The sequence below is a fragment of the Hemiscyllium ocellatum genome, chromosome 31, assembly GCF_020745735.1.
Source record: "Hemiscyllium ocellatum isolate sHemOce1 chromosome 31, sHemOce1.pat.X.cur, whole genome shotgun sequence".
Classification (NCBI taxonomy): Eukaryota; Metazoa; Chordata; class Chondrichthyes; order Orectolobiformes; family Hemiscylliidae; genus Hemiscyllium; species Hemiscyllium ocellatum.
Genome location: NC_083431.1, coordinates 36,817,680 through 36,840,901, shown reverse-complemented (window position 1 = coordinate 36,840,901; position 23,222 = coordinate 36,817,680). Strand labels below are relative to the sequence as shown.

Sequence of the window (23,222 nt, the reverse complement as noted above, 5' to 3'; positions counted from 1 at the left end):
AATCAACTTACAAAATAATCTTAACTGACACCTACTCGTCCAATGATATTTCCTGGAACCAACTTTGTTTTCCAATACTTGGGCCACCCTTATCTCACGAACACAGTCTTTGCACCTGCACTTGAAGGTCAGTTAGGATGACCAGTAATGTCTTATCTAGTCTAGTTATTGCTATGCAGTAAAGGAAGTATTGTCTGCTAATCTCTGTTGAGGCAGACTGTGGTTAGTCAATTATGCCGCTTTAACAGAGCTTAAAGCCACTTTATGCAGCTTTTAGCAGACTTGTCAATTTGCAGCCTAGATGCCGTTTTGTCATATTATTTGCATTGAGAAGCCATTTTGTTGCCACTTAAGTTAGTAAGAGCATGTGTTAAGTGGTTGCTCCTGACAACAACTAGTTACCTCAGCCTGTATTCAGGTTCCAAGTCCTCAATTTGAGGCAGTAGGTGAGTCCAACAACTGAACAGACTCCCATTTACTTTCAGCAGGAAGACCTCAGATAGTGGTCTTTCCCCACTGTGCTTTGGCAGCAGCTGCCCCCAATTGCATCCCTCAACATGTAGAGCTGGACCTTGGACTATGCCAGTCTGCAACACCCAGTCAGGATGAACTCCATGTTCAGGCACCAAGCAAACGTCTCAAGTTACAAACTGATAGGGATTCTATGTGTCATCACAGGCATGGAATGTTGCCTGACCTGCTGTGCTTTTCCAGAGGCACACTCTCAACATAGGATTATGACTGGTATACTGACAGTGGTCACAATTTCCTCATGCTGTAACAGTTCTCTAGGCCAATGTTTGTTGAATCACCATAAAAACTCAGTGTGACTACTAACTGACAAGTGTTAACTGTTGGTGGTAATGCGTGTGATTGTTATTCAGAACTCTCAAATAAATATTATAATGAACCTTCCCTCACTTGTTTCTCGAACATTTTACATCACATGCAGAAGAACTGGAAATTCTGCATTCGAGCTCTCCTCCACTTTTCCAAAGTTTTTTCACCCCATGAAACCCAGCAGACTAAGGGGTGATGTTGACAATCAAGATTAGAGTTGTGCTGGAAAAGCACAGCATCCAAGGAGCACGAAAATAGACGTTTCTGGTCAAAGCCCTTCATCAGGAAATTGACATTAACAATGCATTGAAAGTCACCAAACAAAAACAAAATTACTGCTATATCTACAATCCTTGTTTTCTATTTCTGTATGAGTTTTTGCGAATTGATTCTAATGTTGTTGCTACTCAATTCGCTAATCCATCTTTTGCTGATCTACATTATGGCCTGGATTGTCATGTCTCTAGATTGTCATCAACTGAACATGAACGCCAAACTGCACGTCATGATCCCATGAAATTCCTGCTGTGTTGACTTCCTTAGAAATTGCTCAGCATATCTGAACATCTAACAAGCAATTCCCCTGCTCCCCAGAAACATCTGCAGAAGTATCCAAATCCGAGTTGAAGTTGGAGACTTTTGATAGTTCCAAATTACTTATATAGATAGTTAGTCAGGAAAGGTTAGACTGAAAAACTGTAACATTTAATGACAGAAGTGACTCCCAGTCACTGATACTGACACAAATACCAACTCATTCTTGGATCTCTTCAGTACCCTCAGGTATCTCTTTCCTCTACCATACTAATCTCTGACCAGGCAGACCTATCCATACCTCCTTCTCACCTACTCAGCCCATTCATTCTGTTAACTTGCCACCATATCCACTTACTTCATCCAATCGGGGAGAAAGTGAGGTCTGCAGATGCTGGAGTATCTGAGCTGAAAATGTGTTGCTGGAAAAGCGCAGCAGGTCAGGCAGCATCCAAGGAACAGGGAATTTGACGTTTCGGGCATAAGCCCTTCATCAGGAAGGGCTTATGCCCGAAATGTCGAATTTCCTGTTCCTTGGATGCTGCCTGACCTGCTGCGCTTTTCCAGCAACACATTTTCAACTACTTCATCCAACCACCTACCCTTCTCTTTTATTCATGCTCTAATGTTCACATTGCAGATTTAAACTTGCCATACACTAGCTAGTGCCATAGAAAGAGGACACATCCAGTCTTCTTCCTGACATTACAATGCTGTGGCAGAACTTTTGGAGAGAGGTGTTGCTCTACATTGATGAAACAGCCAGATTTCTAAGATCTAGGAAGAAGTGACGAGCAGCGTCAGAGTTGGACAAAATATTTAAGCAGAAGAAATATTCCAAATAATGACAGGTGATTTGCAGAAGATCTGTGCCTAGTCTAACTTCAGTTGTAGGTAAATTGTTGGAGGTGATTATAAAAATTGATTAGGAATAGTCAGCATGGTTTTCCTTGACTTAAGGAAAATCAAATCTCACAAACGTTTTTGAGATTTTTGAGGAAGTTACCAAAAAGATTGATGTTGGCTGAGCAGTAGACATTATTTATTTGGATTTTAGTAAAGCCTTCAACGAGGTTCTGAATGGTAGACTAATTAGTAAAGTTAGATCACTTGGGATTCAGGGTGAGCTTGCCAACTGGATACCTAATTGGCTTAATGGCAGGAGACAGAGATTAACGTGGAAGGTTGATTTTCAAACTGGAGGCCTTTGACCAGCAGTGTTACACAGGGATCAGTTCTGGGTCCTCTTTTGTTTATCATATATATAAATGGTTTGGATAAGAATATAGAAGGTATGGTTAGTAAGTTTGCAGATGAAAATTGGTGACATAGTAGACAGTGAAGAAGGTTTTCTAAGATTACAAGGGGATCTTTATCAAATGGGTCAATGGGCTGAAAAATGACATATGGAATTCAATCTGGATAAATGCATTTTGGTACAACAAACAGGGCTGGGGCTTATACAATTTTAATGGTAATGCCTTGGGTAGTTTTGTAGAAGAAAGGGACTTAGGGATGCAGTTACATAATTCTTTGAGGTTTGTGTTTTCATAAAGGCAGAGTGGTTAAAAGGTGTTTGGCACACTTGCCTTCATTGCCCAGTCATAGACTCGTAGAGATATACAGCACAGAAACAGAGCCTTCGGTCCAACTCATCCATGCTGACCAGACATCCTAGATAAATCTAGTCCCATTTGTCAGCATTTGACCCATATCCCTCCAAACTCTTCCTATTCATATATCCATCCAGATGCTTTCTAAATGTTATAATCATACCAGCCTCCACCACTTCCTCTGGCAGCACATTCTATACATGCGCCATCCTCTTAGGTCCATTTTGAATCCTTCTCCTCTCACCTTAAACCTAGGCGTTCTAGTTTTGGACTCCCCATCCCAGGTAAAACACTTTGTCTATTTACCCTATCCATGCCCGTCATGATTATATGAACCACTTTAAGGTCACCCCTCAACCTCCGATGCTCCAGGAGAAATTGGGCCGGGTGCTGGCAGTTGGGACTAGATTGGGTTGGGATATCTGGTCGGTATGGACGTTGGACCAAAGGGTCTGTTTCTGTGCTGTACATCTCTATGACTCTAACAGGAGTTGGGAAGTCATGGTGAGGTTGTACAGGACGTTGGTGAGGCCTCGTCTGGAGTATTGTGTCCAGTTCTGGTCACCCAGTTATAGGAAGGATATTATCGAGCTGGAGAGGGTTCAGAAGAAATTCATCAGGATGTTGCTGGGTGTGGAAGGTTTGAGTAATGAAGAAAGACTGGATAAGCTAGGACATTTTCCACTGGAGTATAGGAGGTTGAGAGGTGACCTTACAGAAGTTTATAAAATAATGAGAGGTACAGATAGGGATAATGGTGGTTATCTTTTGCCTAGGATGAGGAATTTCAAGACTGGGGATACATTTTTAAGATGAGAGGAGAGATTTACTAAAGACATAAGAGGTAATTATTTTTACACACAGAGTGATTCATATGTGGAATGAACTTCCTGAGGAAGTGGCGGATGCGGGTACAATTACAACATTTAAAAGACAAAGATATATGAATAGGAAAGACTTGGAAGGATATGGACCAGGAGCAGGCTGGTGCAACTAGTTTAATTTGGGATTAAATGTGGCATGGATTGGTTGGACTGAAGTGTCTGTTTCCGTGCTGTATGACTATATGACTCTACATTTTCTGTAAATAATCTTGTCCTCGTAACTTTAGGCTGCACAAATTTACTGTTTGGATAATTCTTTAATCCTAGCTTTCAATGACAGCAGTGGGAAGGCTGTCCTGCATATTTCGAATACTATATTTTCTGCGATAGGTTTAGGTTGGGGGGGGGTGGGGGTAGTGTTATGGCTGATCTGATTGTAAACATGAATCCTCATGTTATCACTGCCCGTGTCTGAATAGCACAAAATGGCCGACAGCACTTGGGAAAATCCTTGTTTAATGTGGTCTTCGCAAGTAGAACACTAGTAGCTCTGTAGAATAAAGGTTACTGGATTGAGTTAGAATGCTATTTATACATAAGACATAGGTAAGAACATTTCACACTAATTAGTTGTTTCTCTAGAATTATTTAATCAATCTGTTACAATATTAAGAGTAGGTTTTAGTTAAGATTCTTCAGATAATTACAGATACCGATTCTGAAATAGTTATAGATTACATATATACAAAAAAAATCACTAAAAGAATTAAGGGAAAAGATTCAAACCAGTTTCAGATAGTAAAAGCGGCCCCACATCATTACAGGGAGAAATAAATCAGAGGTCCAGAAATTAGCAGACATTGGAATGTAGACTGAATGAATATATTAAGACACAACTTGTGAGCTAAAGAATTCTAGTATTAGGTGTAGCTACATAAATTTGTTGGAACTGATATTATAACAGTTAGTAAAAATCAATATTCTTTTGTTTTTCTCACAATAAAAGAATTTAAAGGATCCTTAACCGACGGGCAAGTATTCAATTAATTGGCTGTAAACACGGTGCAGCTGGCAAAAGTCACTTGAATACAGTATCCACTATAAAATGCCTCAAGAAGGGAGATAAGAGTCTGGGAAACATCAGGAAGGAGGGGTGTGTGTGTGTGTGTGTGTGTGTGTATGTGTATAGTGGGGGGGGGGGGGGGGGGGGGGGGGGGGGGGGGGATGTGGTTGGAGCACAAGACTGCCCATCTCTGTCGTTCAGTGGTGTGATTAGCTTAACTGGAAATACATTGAAATTGTTGAGGGAAGCTTGAACTTTATATGATACTGTAACAGAGAGCCAGTTACAAAGGGATAACTCGGAGCTGCTGCACAACAGTAAACAAGAGGTTGGTGGGGAGGGCGGGGGGGGGGAGGGGGTGTGCTCTAAGCTTGAAGTTGTTACTTCAGACATTGCAAAACTTTTTGTATGCTTTATTGGTCTGAAGAAATGAAGCTGTAAATCGTAATAACGTTTACCTGACACCATTCCATGATTCAAACTCTCATTGGAAATTATGAGATCTAACATCTCATTTCAACTCAGTCCCTAATAAGCTTTGAAACCTTTGCTAAATGTGAATCTATCTAAGTTTGCCTTAAAATATTCAAAGACTCAGCGTTCACCACCTTTTCGGGAATAGAGTTTCAAAGACTCACAACCCACTGAGAAAAAGTATTTCTCCTTATCCATATTTTAAAGAGATGACATGTCTTTAAACACCAAGCACTAGTTCTAAACTCTCTCATAAGACAAAACAGCAGGCCACGCCCAACCTGGCATGACGCTCACAGTCTTAAATGTTTCAATCTAGCAACCTTACTCTTCTGAATCAGTGGATACAAGCCTGGACTGTTGAATCTTTCCTCATAAGATGAACTGCCCATTGTAGGTATTAGACTGTTAAACCTTCTCTGAACTGCTTCCAATGCATTTATCACCTTTCCTAAATACAGTGACCAATACTGTACTCAGCAGTCCAGATGTGAGTTTCACTGGTGCCCTCTGTAACTGAAACATAAGCGCCTTGCCTTTATTGGTCGGGGCATTGAGTACAAGAGTCAGGAAGTTATGTTGCAGCTTTATTAAACTTTAGTTAGACTGCACTTAAGACTATTACATTTAATTTTGGTTGCCATATTACAGGAAGGAAGTGGAGAGGGTGCAGCTGAGGTTTACCAGGATGCTGCCTGGAGTAGAGCGTATGAGCTATAAGGAGAGGCTGGACAAATTAGGACTGTTTTCTCTGGAGCGGTGAAGGCTTGGGTTTGTGGGGGGGGGGAGGTGTAGAGAGACTTGATAGGAGTTTCTAAAATGATGGGAGGCATAGATAGGGTTGACAGTCTGAATATTTTCCCCAGAGTTGAAATGTCTAATACTGGGGCATTTAAGATGAGAAGGGGCAAGTTCTAAGGAGATGTGAGAGACAAGTCTTTTATACAGACAGTGGTAGATGACTGGAACACGCTGGTCGGGGTAGTGATGGAGGCAGGTATGATTGGGGCGTTTAAGGGCTTTTAGAGAAGTACATGAACATGGATATGGACCATGGGCAGGCAGAAGGGATTAGTTTAATTTGGCTTCATGTTCAGTACAACATTGTGGGTTGAAGGCACTGTTCCTGTGCCATACTGTTCTATGTTCTATTTTTATATTCAACTTCTTAAAATTCTTTCAAGAGGTGTGAATGTCGCTAGTTAGGCCAACATTTATTGCCCATCGTTAATTGCCCTGGAGAAGGTGATAGTGAGGTGTCTTCCTAAACCACGACTGTCCCTGGAGTGTGAGTATACCCAAAATGTTGTCAGGAAAGGATTTCCAAAATGGTGACTTAGCTACAATGAAAGAATAGTGATGTAGTTCCAAGTCAAGGCTGTGTATGGTTTAGAGTTGTTCCCATGCATCAACTACCCTCGTCCTTCCAGATGGTAGAGGTTATAGGTTTGGAAGGTGCTTCTGGAGATGCCTTGACCAAGTCCCGCAGTGTCACACACAACTGCATAGCGAATCAGCGTGAAGGGAATTAATATTAAAGACTGTGGATGGAGTGCTAATCAAGTAGGTTGCTTTGTTAAGGATGGTATCAACTTGTTGACCATGATTGAGGCAAATGAAAAATATTCTATGAATCAAAGATCATCGGAAATCTGAAACAAAACCAAAAATTGATGGAGAAACTTTACAGGTCTGTGGAGAAAAAGCAGAGTTGACATTTTGAATCCAGTGACTCTTCTTCGAAACTGACAGTAGCTCAGAAATGGTTGTACATAAACTAAAGATGGGAGGGAAGTTGGAGCAGATAATGGAAATGAAGCCCAGAGAGAGAGAGAGAAAAACAGAATTCCAGTTAGGCAGACAAAGGGATGGATAATGGTAGGTGAGGAAAAAGAAAAGCTGATAATGGGGATCATAAGTCAGTGAAAATGGGCTGACTATGCTGAGAGAAACCTGGTACAGCGTGGAATGGATAAAATACAGCGAAGAGTGTTCACATTCTAAAATTATTGAACTTGATTTTGAATTCTGAAGACTGCAGTGACCCAAGCAATAAAGGAGACAATGGTAATGAACAGGGGAATGTCTATGGATGCTGTTTACATGGATTTCCACAAGGCATTTCCTAAAGTCCCACGTAAGAGACTATTAACTATGGGAGAAACCCATGAAACTGAGGGGAAATTATTGACATGGCAGAGACATTGGTTGAGTGCCAGGCAACAAAAAGTAGTGATAATGGGTAGGTACTCAAATTGGCAAGATGTGGCCAGTGATGTCCCACAAGGATCTATTAACATTATTAATTAATGACTTGGATAATGCCACATATTAGAATGTCATATATCCAAATTTGCTGATGACACAAAATTAGGGAGCATTGTAAACAGTGTCGCTGATAGCATAAAGCTGCAAAGAGATTTTGTTAGAATAAATGAATGGGCACAGTTGTGGCAGGTGGAGTTCAATACAAGCAAGCATAAGTTATCCATTTTGGACTAAAAACAATTGATCAGGGTACTTCCTGGATGGTATGAAATTAGATACAATGAATGTCCAAAGAGGCTTAGGGGCTCAGGTATGAAAATCTTTAATCTGTCCCAGACAAATGCAGAAAATAAAGAAGAAAGCTAACAGAATTCTGGCCTGTATAGAAAGGACTGGAATTCAAGAAGGTAGGAGTTATGCTGCAATTATACAAAACCCTGGTTAGACGTCATTTGGAGTGATAGGAGTAGATCTGGGCACCACACTTTAGGAGGGATTACATCAGAGGTTTACAAGAATGATGTCTGGACTTCAGGGTTTAAGTTATTAGGAGAGATTGTACAAATTAGGTCTGTGTTCTCTAGAATTTAGAAGGATAAAGGATGATCTGATCAAAGTCTTCAAGATGCTAACAGCAAAAGACAGGGTAGGTAAAGATAAATTATTTCCATGGGTTGGGGATTCTAGAAGTAGGCGCCATATTCAGAAAAAATGGCCAGGAGAGATGCTAGGAAGTACTTCTACAGACAAAGGGTGGTAGATATTTCGAGAACTCTTCCACAAATGACAGTGGATGCTGGTCAGTTCTTAATTTTAAATCTGCGATAGTTACATTTTTTGTGAAGTGGATATATTAAGGATTATGAGCCAAAGGCAGGTATATCGAGTTCAGTCACAGATCAGCTGTAATCTCATTGACCGGTGGAACAGGCTCGAGGGACTGAATGGCTTACTCCTATTCTCAAGGTTGTTGCAGGGGCCGAAAACCCTTTGCACAAAACTCCTGCTTAAACGTTTTTCCATTGTCATGAACATTAAGATTTATAAACATTTTGAACTGAGTTATCTAAATTACTTTTTTCTTACAATATTTACTGAAACCTTTTTTCTATTTCTCACCTCTTCCCAAATCTTTAACTTAATTCCTGTTTATTGATTAGTGGGTCAGGACAGTCTATGACAAAATGTAGAAACACAGAGTCAAATTCGTAAGTTTATATTTTCTCTGTCGTCTTTCATTAGATCAGATATTTAAGGGATCTGAAGTCTTTTCCATTTGCCTGGAATGGGGAATATATCCCAAGGGTAATGGTGTTTCATGGTACCATGCTAGTGGTGCCAGATTTTGTTCTCGTTGAGTAGGTAGTTCCTGCAGTAAGAATGGGAGATGGAAAGACTAGAGCAATGGCACGTGGAGATAACAGTTGCAATGGATAGGTCCTTTAGTTGTAAATAACATACGATTCTGAGAAACAATCTGAATTGCTCTATTATTGTCACTTGGGCCTAGTAATGTAGAATGTTGAGTTTTTAAGTGGCTTCCTACCCCCACCAACAATTCTAATGGGGACAACACTGAGGAGAGTGAGCAGATCAATAAGAATAGGTGGGCTTTTCTTTTGCAAACTTTTCACTGTCTGAACCCTTGTTCTGCCTCTCCATGAGTGAGGGCATTTAAATCAACCTGTGATTTGTTGAAACCCCAGTGTCTTTGCAAGTGCTTTAAAGATTTTCTTAGCAAACTTTGGTCTGGCGTTGGAAACAATAACCATTTAGAATGTAGGGATCTCATAACTGTTGTAATAGTCAACAATGCTAGATTTTTAACTTCAAACCATCTGGAGTAGCAATCGAGCACAATAAGGCAAATATAGTCTTCAAATATTAAAGAGTCTATTTCTAAATGGGCTCACGGTCTAACAGAATTCTTTAGGATTGAGAAGTTACTTTCTTTCATTTCTGTACATGGCACCTGTGATACAATTAGCAACAAAGTCCTCCAACTATTTGAGATCCCAGGCCACCAAACAGCGCCACAAGCTATTTTATCTGCACTTGGTTATGCCTAAGTCATTGCTGAATCCTTTCAAGAATATTATTTTCAAATGAACAAGGAATTACCATAACCAGAAAACAGCAAATCCTCAATGCGAGAGAAGCATTATCTGTATTCAAAGTAAATCTACAAAGTAAATCTTCAGAGTGAAGGAATGACAGTTTAAAACTAAGATGAGGAGGAATTTCTTCAGGAGAGGGTGATTAATTTGTGGAACTCATTGTTGCAGCAAGCTAAAGCGTCAAGCTATCAAGTTTATTTATGATAGATATGCGGTGGCATAGTGGTTAGCACTGCTGCCTCACAGCACCAGGGTCCCAGATTTGATTCCAGCCTCCAGGGACTGTCTGTATGGAGTTTGCATATTCTCCCCGTGTCTGTGTGGGTATCCTCCCACAGTCCAAAGATGTGCAGGTCAGGTGAATTGGCCATGCTAAATTGCCCATAGTGTTAGGTGCATTAGTCAGAGGGAAATGGGTCTGGGTGGGTTACTCTTCGGAGGGTCGGTGTGGACATGTTGGGCCAAGGGGCCTGTTTCCACACTGTAGGGAATCTAATAATTACAGGAAGAAGGCAGGAGAACGAGGTTGTGAAATATATCAACCATGATCTAATGGCACAGCAGACTTGATGGGCCAAGTGGCCTAATTCTGCTCCAATATCTTATGGTCTTTTACATGATGCATGTAGTAAATACAGGTCATTAATGAAGTTATCTACAGACTGTTCTTGGACTTGATATCTCGCCAGTGTCCTATGTGTGTTTCAAGTGAAATATTGATCAAAACCTGTTAAGAGTTTTGAGTGTAATTTGTTTCTCATAAACCTGTTACCTATATATGATCTGACCATAAAAGTCTTCTTATAAAATAAAGAATGCTACCTTGGTTTGCTTTTGATTTGGTGTCCAATCTTGAAACTGTTCAAAATCTTAGGAACCGTACTTTATAAATTTGCCGACCTATAAAATACAGTTGATGCTTTATTTTGATCAGGCAGAAAGTTCAATACAGGTGAGGTTTCTTGCATTGTTGATAGACAATGTTATTAATTTGAATCATCATTGTTGTGATTTTCTTGTGAAGGGAGAACTACTAATTAGTTAAGACTAATGTAGATCCCTTACAGTTTCTGATGTGTCTCATGTGGATCAAAGAAAAGGTAGAAGAAATGAACACACGGATGGGTTCTGTCTTCACTAAGAGAGCACAAACAACCTCACAGAAATGTTAGGGAACTAAGGGGTCTCATGAGAGAATGGACAAGAAGGAAATCAGCATGTGGGGAAATTACTGGGATGACATATCTGATAGCCTATATTCCAGAGTACTAAAGTAAACTGCCCCGGAAATATTGGATGCATTAGTGCTCATCTTTCAATATCTGAAACCCTGGAGCAGTTCTTTCCCATTGGAGTGTGGCCAAGGTCACCCCACCATCTCAAATTGGAGGCAGAGACAAAAAGAGAATGTGGAAAATGTTGCTTTTGCTGGTCAGTTTGAAATAGAAATAGCTTACACACTGGGGGAGAAATAGTGCTATGAAGATATTATTAAAAATCGCATGCCAGTCATGGTGAACCCTTATCCAGACAGCTCATGTGACATTCTTCAAATAAGTTAAATCGAGAAAGCCAAGTGATTGGAGATGGCAACAATGTCTATGATGGTGCTGAATGGCTATGATTATACGGAATAGCAGGGGAGTCTCAAAGGGCCAAATGATCTACTCCTGTTCCTATTTTCTACGTTTCTGTACCTGGGAATTAACAAAAATGAATACCTCCCCTTTTGTGTCAAAATCTGGGAGATTTTTAATTCATCTGATCTCATTGAATGATAACAGTTCTAGTAAGGCTTCCTGTCTGGTCAGCTGCAGAACATCTGTCCTAAGACACTGCTAAAAGTATGCTTTGAACTCCTCATCTGAGCTACCCTTGCCCATCTGTTTCAGTTTACTATATTATCATCCTTAACTAACAGTTCCACATTGCCACCTTTCTCTAGTTTTTTTTGGTTTGACAAATATTTTTGCACCTTCCAATATTCAGGTTCCATCCAAATCACCCTGCAGCCGAGTCTCTGACATAGCTCCATATCATACAGACTTATTTCTTTTTGTGCACAGCTCATCTGTTTCACACCATGCTTCCAGTTACTATGTCTTATTTGTTGGTTTACTCAGATTTGTACACTCAATATCCTTCCTTTTAATATTTCACACGTTAATAGCTTTCTCTTTTGCGTTGTCTCTGCCTTTTGATTTACAAAATGTTCCCAAATTTAATCTCTTGACCTTATTATTCAGTCTAAAATCCTCTAGATTTCTCGATTTACACAATTCACAAGAACACACTGCATTATTTACCCTTAAAAGGTATATTGGACGGGAAATACTAACTCTTGTTTCTCTCTTCATAGGTCCTGCCAGATTGGCTGAAATTGTGCAGGAATTTTTTTTTTGGATTTTCCACGTTATTTCTCTCACCCTATATTGCAAAACTAGCACAGTAGCAAATGTCCTTCAGACAGAGACAGCTCTAAGGTTAGGGTGGCAGTACACATACTACAGTATCAGGATGGATAGTGAATTTCCCAATCAAGAGTGCGTTATATACTTTGCTGTCCTCAGTATTTCTTTCAAGAGGTGTTCAACATGCTAATCAGATGTGGTTCATTTACCTGATGCCATGAGGCTTAATGAGATCCACATAGATTGCTGAAGACTCTCAAATCCACACTGATAGTTACTATGGTTGGGCAGTCTTGCCTGTGGGATAGAACATATCCAGAGATTATATTTGAGGATTCTGGGACACCGGTTGAAAGGTATGATGTCACAAATCTTTACTATGTCAGACTGCTGTTCGTTTGCAGTGTGGGAGAGCTCTCCCAAATTTGACACAAGTTCACAGATGGTAGATGATGACGATGCAGGAGGAATAACTGAATTGGGTGTGCCTTTGCTGGATCTGTTTTTATTTTTCAGACTTCTTTTGAGCAGTAGTTTAATACAACTGCGTGGCTAATGCAAACGGCACAAGGCTAAGGGTTTGATCACTGAAAAGTCAGACTGGAAAAATAAGCACATAAAACACCGGCCCTTGATTCAATAGTCCAGACCTCTGGCCCATACAACACAGAAACAGACCCTTTGATCCATGCTGACCATAAGCCCAAACTAAACTGGTCCCTTGTGCCTGTTTCCTTCAAAACATTTATTATTCATTTGCAAAACCAGGAGTTCCTGCCACCCAGAAGTGAGAGAAGAAGAGTTATAACCGAGGACATCAGGGTTGGAGAATGTACAGAACTGCAGTTTTCCTTAGTTGAACTATTGTGCTTTTTTTGGCTGATACTGTTTGATGTAATGGCGACGGATCTGATAGTAACATTGACTACCCCTACCATTCGTTTCTGTCAAGAATACCTTGACAATTTCCCTTTGTGGAGGTAATTTAAAGAAAACCCATCATCTGCCTCAGGCTGTGTACCTCAGGAGTTACCTCATGATAATTTCATTGGAGACCAAGGTCAATAGAATCAACAATAGGCAGTCAGTTAGTCCTTTCATTGGACTATCCATAGAATCCGCACAGTGTGGAAATGGGCCCTTCGGTCCAACAAGTCCACACCAACATCTGAAGAGTAACCCACCCAGACTCACTCCCCCACCTCACTATCCTACATTTACACCGAATACACCTAACTTACAAATCTCTGAACATTACGGGCAAATTAGCATGTAGCCAATTCACCTAAGCTGCACATCTTTGGGCTGTGGGAGGAAGCTGGAGCACCCAGAGGAAATCCATGCAGACATGGGGAGAATGTGCAAACTCCACACAGACAGATGCGAACCCGGGTCCCTGGCGCTGTGAGGTAGCAGTGCCAACCACTGAGCCATCCAGTAGAATGGTCACTAGAGTTAGTAAAATATTAACAGCAAGTAGTTTAGTAAGTAACACCAAATGCAACAGCAATCCAAGCAGTGTGGAGGTACAGTACATTAAATAACAATTTTCATTTCCAACACTACTGTCAGACTCTAATCCAAAATAGTTCCTTTGCTGTCATTGTCTTTGGTAAACTGTACAGAGATTGAAGATTAAAGCAGTAAATATATACATGTATATTTAAGGACCGAGTGGAAGAATAGAAGATATGGAATGATTTGGTATGTTTCATGAATTAAAAAGGATTTATCAAATGGTTTTATCAAAAAAATGAAGTCAATAATCTTCCATGTGCTGTAGGATACACAGAAAATCAAGTGATTTTGGAGAAAGGCAAGCAACACTTTCAAGGAGATGAGAGATGGAGTTACAGCCTTCAATTATAGGAAAAGCTGGTTTTGAAAGAGTAGTGGCCCTCTGTGCTAATGGTTACCGACAATCCTTTTGAGATTCAGTTTTCTATTTTAATATATCTTTGTAGTCAGCAAGTCACCTAAGAATCCGCAGATCTTTCTCCTTTCCTCTGTAAACGTTCCTGGGAACTTGATGAAGTTTCCAAATATCAATATTGCATTCAAACAGATGAATGACTTAATCAAATTTTCAATGTATAACTTCAGTTACATCACACTGTATATTTTTGCTATAAATTCTGTGTTAGGATTGAGCCCTCCACTATCACCTGATATAGGTGCGACGCTCCGAAAGCTAGTGTGCTTCCAATTAAACCTGTTGGACGATAACCTGGTGTTGTGTGATTATTAACTTTATCAATATTGTTGACTACCTTCATAAAAATCTTAAAACATTGAGTCAGGGTGAATTCAACATTTCCCATTAGCCTGTGGCTGTCAGTAATTCATTGCCAATGACCTGAATCTCTGTGGTTTAAGAGAAGTCTTCATACTTTACTCTTTGCTTTCACAGCCTTGGTCCACAAAGGAATTCTTTTTCCCCCTTTTGCTTTTTATTTGAATCTCATCACTGCAGAGACTGTTGTCTTTTTGTATCATATGAGCATCAGTGTTTAGCATTAAAATGATGCTGTTATGAAACTTGAAAGGTTCAGAAAAAATTTACAAGGACTTTGCCAGGATTGGAGGATTTGAGCTATAGAGTGAGGCTGAGTAGGCTGGGACTGTTTTCCCTGGAGAGAATGTCAGAGGCTGAGGGCTAATCTTATACAGGTTTATAAAATCATGAGGGGCATGTTTAAGAAAAATAGACAAAGTATTTTCCCTGGGATGAGGCACAGGTTTAGGGTGAGTAGGAAAAGATTTAAAAGGGACCAAAGGGCGGTGCATGTATGGAATGAGCTGCCAGAAGTGGTGGAGGCTGGTACAACTGCAACATTTAAGAGGCATCTGGATGGGTATATGAATAGGAAGGGTTTGGAGATATGGGCCAAGTGCTGGCAAAGAGGACTAGATTAATTTAGGCTATCTGGTTGGCATGGATGAGTTGGACCAAAGTGTCTGTTTCCATGCTGTATATCTCTATGAATCGATGTCGCTTTAATTCCAGATTACATCTTAGACGTTATCCAGTATTTACCATTTGTTTTAAAATGCTTAGTGCTTTCACGAACAGATTATTTTCATTTAATTTTTAAAAATCTGAAGGAAGTTACTTTTAGTCTGGGTAGCAATACAAAAGAAGTAGTTGTCCGTTTGGTAACTGAATCAACATGTTTATACTCCGGGGGAAACTGATGGCAAAGTTGGGTCTGATCGTCAGGGTATTTCTCCTATCAAAGTCGTAATAAGTTTGAAATTAACTTGAGGTGGCAGTTGGTGCACATGGCTGATATTATCTACAAACAAAACTGCAAGGCTCATTTGACAACATCTTCCAAATCCACAAGCACTACCATTTAGAAGGATAAGGGATACATGGTAATACCATCAGCTGCAACTTCCTCTCCAAGCCACTCACCATCCTGTCTTGGAAATATATCACCATTCCTTCGATGTTGCTGGATCAAAATCCTTAAACTCCCTCCCGAATGGCATTGTGGTAATCCCTATACTGCACTGATTGCAGGTATTCAACAAGGCAGAATATCACCTTCTCAGAGCCAATTAAGGCTGGATAATAAATGCTAACCCAGCCAGAATCAGTCCAAGTCCCCCAGTATAAGTATCACATTGGGAGCAATGGATGAGGTTGGATGAAGTGCAGGTGAATCTCTGTCTGATCTGGAGGTGAGAGGGGAGGTGTTTGGGGTAGGTGTTGCAACTCTTGCAGTTGTAGGTGTAGTGGAGAGTTTATAGTTGACAAGGGAACCATGGACTGAACATTCCCTGTGGAAGGCAGGCAGGGATGGGGGAAGGAAATATCTTTTGGTGGTGGGGTCTGAATGCAGGTGGCAAAAATGTCAGAGGATAACCCATTGTATTTGAAGGTTGGTGGGTGGTGAGGGCTAAGAGGACTCTTATCTTTATTGTTGTTAGGGGGAGGGCTTTGAGGACAGAAGTGCAGAAAATAGAAAGGTGATTGAAGACATCCTTAATTACTGAGATGGGGAAACTAAAGGAGGATATCTTGGATGCCCTGGAGTGGAACATCTCATCCTAGGAGCAGATGTGGCAGAGGTAGAGGAATTGGGAACATGGGATAGCATTTTTTGCAGAAGGATAGATGAGAGGGGTTGTAGTTGAGGTAATTGTGGGAGTTAGAGGGTTTGAAATAGGTATCAGTGGTGAGTTGGTTTCCAGAGATGGAGACAGAGGTCCAGGAAGGAGAAGGAGTGGTTCGGGTGAATTTGAGGACAGGGTGGAAGGTGTTAGCAAAGTTGATAAACTGCTCGACCTCCTCACAGGAGCAAGAGGCAGCACCGATGCAGACACTGATATCGCGGAGGAAGAAGTGAGCGACAGTGCTGGTGCAGTTGTGGAAGAGGGTCTGTTCCACAAATTCTACGTAAAGACAGACATAGCTTGGGCCCATGCGAGTGCCTATGTCTACGCCCTTGGTTTGTTGGAAATGAGGGGAATCAGAGGAAAAATTTTAGAGGGGGAGGACCAGTTCTGCCAAGCGAATGAGTAGGTCAGTGGAGGGGGATCGGTTGGGCCTACAGGAGAGGAAGAAGTGGAGGGCTTTTAGGTTCTCTGTGTGGGGGATGCAGGTGTAAAGGGTCTGTACATTCATGGTGAAGATGAGGTGCTGGGTACCGGGAAGTGAAAGTCTTGGAAGAGGTGGAGGACATGGGTTGTGACTCAAATGTAGGTGGGGAGTTCCTGGACCAAAGGTGAAAGAACAGAGTCAAGGTAAGTTGCTGATTTAGAACACAGTGGAATGCAGTCTTAGTTGCCATACTGAAGTTTACCATAGTTGTGAGAATGTGAAGAGAGTTGTTGAATGTGGAATGTAAGCTCTCAATAGGAATAATTCTTTCTCAGCTTTGTAGTTACACTTTAATCAGTCAAGCAATGACATGCACAATTGTTTAAAAACAAGTTAACATCAGAGTTCTGCATTGAGAGCTCTGCACTGAGCAATGTTTCTGATGTCTTCTGATACTTTTATTCTATCCTTGAGCTTTTATATCAATGGTCCTTTTCTTTTTTGAAGAATGAATATTTCAAATTTTGTCATGTGACATCAACAGAGTGAAAAATGGTTCGTTATGGTGTGGGTTAGATTCATTGTCTGTTCATGCTCTGTCCAATCGTTGGCAAGGTTGTGCATAGCATACAACAGTTCTCGTGAAAGCTCATTTTCCTTTGTACAATGTATCTCAAACCCAGAAATGTGACCCTGTTGCATGGATGCGTGTTTTCCCAATTCTACATTACCCTTGCTGCATAACTTCAGAGTTTATAATTCAGTCTTGAATTAAGGTTTTTAAAATGATGTCCATGACCATGAGAAACCAAACTGAATTGTTCTTATATGTTCAGCTGCTCCTCTTATTTTCCAGCATTTTTGATTTCGGATTTTGTAGCTGCAACAACAAAAACAATATGGAATTGGCACCGTAGTAAGTTATGAATGCTTATGAATCAGGATATTATGGAAGCCATGAGGCACAGCAAATGCTATGGGCCCTCACAATGTCCTGGCTGCAATGGTGAAGAGATTTTCTCTCTCTTTCCCCCACCACTGCCAAAAGGTGATTTCATACATATTTAAATATTCCAGTACAGCTTTAAAACTTGCATTTACCAGACAATGTGAAAAATTGCTCAGATATGGTCTGGTCAGAAAAAGGATATATCCAATCCAGCTAATTACTCCTTCAGTTGTCTACTCTCAATCATGAACAGTAATAAAAGGTGTTATTGACAGTGATAGAAAGCAGAACTTATGCAGTATAACACCCGGCTCACCAGCACAGCTGGATTCTGCCAAAGCTGCTTCACCCCAGAACACACAAAAGTCTTGGACAAACATGGAGAGAAGAACAGAATTACAAAGGTGAGTGATTGCTCTTGACATTAAGGCAGCACTGGAATGAACACGGCACCAAGTCATAGCAAAACTGAAACCTATGGGAATCAGGAGGGAAATTCTCCACTCCATTGATTGGAACCATATTGTGCACAAAAGAAAATGACTGTGTTGAGGCTGAGGATGGTCTATACCTCAACATCAGAACTTCACTCCAGAAGGTCCTCAAGGTAATGCTCTAACTCTTTCATCTTTTGTTGCTGCAGCACTGGCCTTCCTTACATTATGTCAGAATGGGAATGATCACTGATGAATGTGCAATGGTCAATACCTAATTTCTAAAATCTCACCTAGATGAGTAATGCTCCAACAACACAAGTAACTTGAACCAGACTATAAAAAATGTCAGCTCTGGCTCAATTGGCAGCACATTCTCGAGTTGCAACATTCAAATCCTATTCCAGCTTTTGAACACATCAAGGTTAACACTCCAGTGCAACAAAAACAGAATGTTGTGCATACTAAAGGAGTAGGTTTTCTGACGAGATAGCAAGCCAAGGTACCACCTCCTGGCTGTTAGGTGGATTTAAAAGATTCCCTGGCATTACTCTGTAGAGCAGCGGGGACTTATCTCCAGTGTCCTGACCAGTACTTATCCTTCAATCATAAAAACAGCTTGCCATTATCACACTGTGGGCTGTGGAAGCTTGCTGTACTTGTTGTTTGCCAGTTAACACTGACTATGCTTCAATACACATTTCATAAAACCATAAGTCAGGGGTCATGAGGACAGCAATGGTCACAGTCATGGAAGATGCCATTTATGATTAGTGTATGTACTGCTCAGAAAAAGGATACATCCAATCCAGCTAACTACTGCCTCAGGAGTCTACTCCCAATCATGAACAGAGTGATAGAAGATGTTGCTAACATTGATATCAAGCAGCACTTATTCAGCAACACCCTTCTCATCAATTCAGCGGAGTTCTGCCGGAGCTGCTCCACCCCAGACCACACCAAAGCCTTGCACAAACATGGAGAGAAGAGCAGAATTATAAAGATGAGGCAAGTGATTGCTCTTGACATCAAAAGGCAGAACAGGAATGACCATTGCACCAAGTCCTAGCAAAACTGAAAACAACAGGAATCAGGAGGGAAATTCATTTATAAATGTCACTTCAGTACAATGGCAATGAGGAAACCAGATTGGAAAGATTGAAACATAGAGTTCTGGGAAAGAAAGATAACAACACACACACAAACTTTCGGAAGGAAAGGGTCGCTGAAAGTAAGATGACAGTTTGCAAGGCCAAAGTGATTTGATTTTGAAGACTTAGCTGATAATGGCAGATTCTAAGTGGTGAGCTTGAATAATGTAGATAAGATGATTAAGAATAATTGTAAATAAGAGAACATGGCAAAAGAACTCATCTCAGGGAAAAGCGAGAGTGAGACAGAATATGGAATACAAATTGTAAAGGTCGAGGAAACTAGACAACCATCAGGAAACAAGTCCCAAACAAAAATTCAGTTGTGAACACTTAAAATAAATTAGGTCAGAATATCACAAATACAGAACTAATACAGGGATTTTAAAAAGTAGGGAATAGTTCAGAATGCTCGAGAGGTCAACACTGCTCTCGTAATATTAAGATTTCCACTGATATATTACTCGAATATACATTTTGAATTGAACAATGCCTTCTCTGAATGATCTGATAATTCCATTTTCCTCAGCATTAAACTCCCATTTCAGAGTTGTTTGGGTAAAGCAATCTTTTTATGTCAGAGAAAAAACAATGAATTCTCCAGAGTGGACTGAAGTGAGAGTGGGAAGTGATAAATGAGAGAGATGTTTGACTTGCAAACGGATAGCGAGTCTTTGAAGTCTTAATTAACTTTAGGCCAAATGCAAACTTCACACACTCACACCTATGTTGAAATGGAAGAATCTACAGGAAATTAACCAGGAGAACTCCAACTCTGTTGCATAATGGAAACCATTATTCCTTGGAAATTTAGGCGATTAAGGAGTGACTATTTCTGAGGTCACAAGTAATTTTCTACAGAACTTAAACCCTTGCACTGCTAAAGAAATCTCACAACAACCAAACAGTAATACATATCATTATCCAAACAGCTTCTTGTATCCCTAATCTGGCAGATTTAATGTTTACAAACAAACGCAAAGAAAGTACTCAAAATGCAGCCTGAAATTGTGGTATATTGAACTAAACAAAACAACTAATTTAATCACTAACTCACAATACATTATGTTTATTGAAGAACTCTTCTGGCACATTCCATGATTGAGCAGATTTTACAGCAGCATGAGGCTCTACTGCCGAGATTTTAGTGTGACTTTAGGAACACAAGAGATGACCACATCACCAAGATCATTTTACCCTATGTTAAATATTGCATCATGTATCTTTGGTCAAATAGATGTCAGTTAAAAGGTAAAAAAAAAGAGTTTTGCATTTATGCATAGTATTTCACAACATGATATTTCAAAATATTTTGCAGCCAATCAAGTGCTTTTGAAGTGCACCAACTAATTTTTGTACAGCAAGCTTCCATAAACAGTAATACCACAAGAACTACAACACCTGCTTTTGTGATATCAACTGAGGGAATGTCAATTGGCCAGAGCTTCTCTTTGAAACAGCATCATGAATTCTTCTTCATTGAACTGATATTACAAATGGGCCCTCTGTTTAATGTCTTAACCTGAAGGACAACAAACAGTACAGTATACTGTCTGCGTTGTACTGCCAGACTTCATCTTTGTCCTCAACTCCTGAAGTGGAATACAAACTCACAACCTTCTGATGTAAAAGAGATTGCTACATGACTAACACTTTAGGTGAATGGGGATTGAGTGCATGTTTTATTTATGAGAGTCAATTTCAGTTTAAGATTATGAGCATTATTAAGTTCCTTTAACAGAGCTTTAGTAGAAAAATAGATTAGAAATTTTGACTCCAATTGTCAGATTCATCTGGCTAAGTGTTGTTTATACACTATAATCCAATTAGAAAAGAAAGTATCCCCTGCATCTTTGTTGGGACAAATGAGTCTAGACTGTAGTCCTCTTTATTGAAATACTACAAGTACCATGTGCATACAGATCCCTCCAAGAAGGATGCCAAGTCTTAGTGGGGGTGGGGTGGAGGGGGGGGTTTAAAAGTTTCAATGTTAAAGAGTGTTATGAAGAAGAGGGTGAATGACACCTTTTAAGAGAATTAAAAGCTAGCTGTGACAGCACCAAGTGTTCTCAATAAGACACAACATAACATGTGCTCCAGCTACTGGGGTAGCTGGTTGCCTGGAAATGACGAAAACAGATTTGAATTAGGCCAGTTTAAATTATTCCCTGAAAAATACCAATTTCCAATCAAGTTTGAATTGAGTATATTGACAATCTTAAAAGCCAACGACACAATCCAATGCTCTGGGGTATAAGACTGGGGGAAAAATTTGAACAGTTGGGAGGAGAACTGCCAAGCCACAGCATGTGAAAGACTGCCTGAAAAATAGCTCTCTTAAAAGTATCTTTTTCGATCAGTAACCTGTGAAGCACAATTCCTGAAAAAAAAGGGATGAAACACGAAAATCCAAATAGAAAAACCAAAAGTGCCTGGTCTTGAGATAAGAGGAGTTGTTTTGTAAATCTTAATTGGAAGTTTTATCGGACTAGTAATATAGAAGGGAAGATAAAAGATAGGTTAGGGTAAGGACTTGCATATAGTGGTTAGTTAATTATTCTCTGTTATACTTTAAGAAATAAAGTTGTGAAATTTTAAAGAGTTCTCGGCCACTTGGATTTTTACAGATTACCACATGGGATAAATCTTTACTGTGTTGCTGGTTTTAAATTAAGCAGAAGAGCTTACTCCACATCGTAACAAGAGGACAAATCACTCATTTTCCTATGTTTTTGTAATTAGCCTTATGACTTGATGAACTTTGATGGCAGGAAGCAAGGCTGCTTTTATCCTCACCGAAAACAATGGGCTGGACTTGGATGCCGCAAACTCTGTTTAAACAGTGAGTTGGTACCTGTAAGTGACAGTACTCAAAATATATAGGGGCAATCATCAAATTTGCACTCAATTGACTTCAAATTGCCCGGAAAAAAGCCAAACAATTTGGAACTGGTCAGAGAATGGCTTTCTCCTGAAATAGATTGCAGATAATGCTGAAGTCCGATTACATGGCAGTTCTCTCCTGTGTCTTGATGATAAATGGCTGGAGGATCAGTGTGCAGGGGATATAATTTGTGTTGCACTCATTTCACTGATTTCTTTTGATTTCACTCCAAGATAGATGAGTTCTGATTTTAAGAATTCACACACTTGTACTAGATACCAAATTGGAGAAAAATGTTTGTTTATGTCCACTCTGTTGAATCCTTTTGAGATTTAACGGCAATTACATAGCCATCAAGACAAGGAATGCCAAAGTGTCACTGAAACATTGGGAGCAGAATCATATTGCCTTTGGCTTGAGCAGTGAGATGATCTTGAGTCAGAAATCTAAATGAAAAGGTGGTTTTTGGTTTTCCTTATCTATGACAAACACTAAAGTTCCACTTCCGATCATCTTTACAAAGTAGAAAGAGTGTAAGTGATGGCGCAAACATTTCATCAGGAGTACTTTCTGCTCATGGAGAACACATTTTTGAGAAGCTTGTTGATCTATTTTCCTAATGCTATAATTTCCACACATTGTATACAGTATTTCTTGGAGAACTTACATTTTTGAAAGACTATGGAAAATTGATTTATTTCAAGTTCTATGAAAATATTTGGAGCATTTTTTAAAAATTGGAATCTCACTGCAGACTTAGATTTTTATTTTTTTTTAAATTCCCTGTAAATCACATGAGTTTGGTAAGTGCTTGTTTTTTTGCACATCCCTGCTGGGACTGTTTTTGTATAGTGACAGGTTTTAAGAGGTTCTTATTTATCTGATTCAATAAGAGAGCCTGCTAAAAACAAGCTAAGTTAGAGAGAAGCCTAAGGACAAACAAAATTGGAGGAAAGTCTTGAGGAACGTTTGCTAAAGAGAAGCTGATTTAAGAACCATCTGTCAATATAATATCTCGCATTTTCAAGAAGTAAACACTCTTGTTGAGTTCAGAATGAACCCTACTTGTTTTTTCAAAAGAAAGATTGCAAGAACACCATGATATATTACC

General features: G+C 39.9%; 1 protein-coding gene across 1 annotated transcript in view; it reads right to left on the bottom strand.

The window, feature by feature from the left end:
- Positions 1-17,107: 17,107 nt before the first annotated feature.
- The window catches only part of mtmr4 (myotubularin related protein 4), a 148,687-nt gene continuing 142,572 nt past the window's right edge, over positions 17,108-23,222 (bottom strand). The window contains exon 21 of the transcript XR_009646392.1: positions 17,108-17,573. The gene's annotated coding sequence lies outside the window, so the exon portion shown is untranslated. The remainder of the gene's footprint in view (positions 17,574-23,222) is intronic.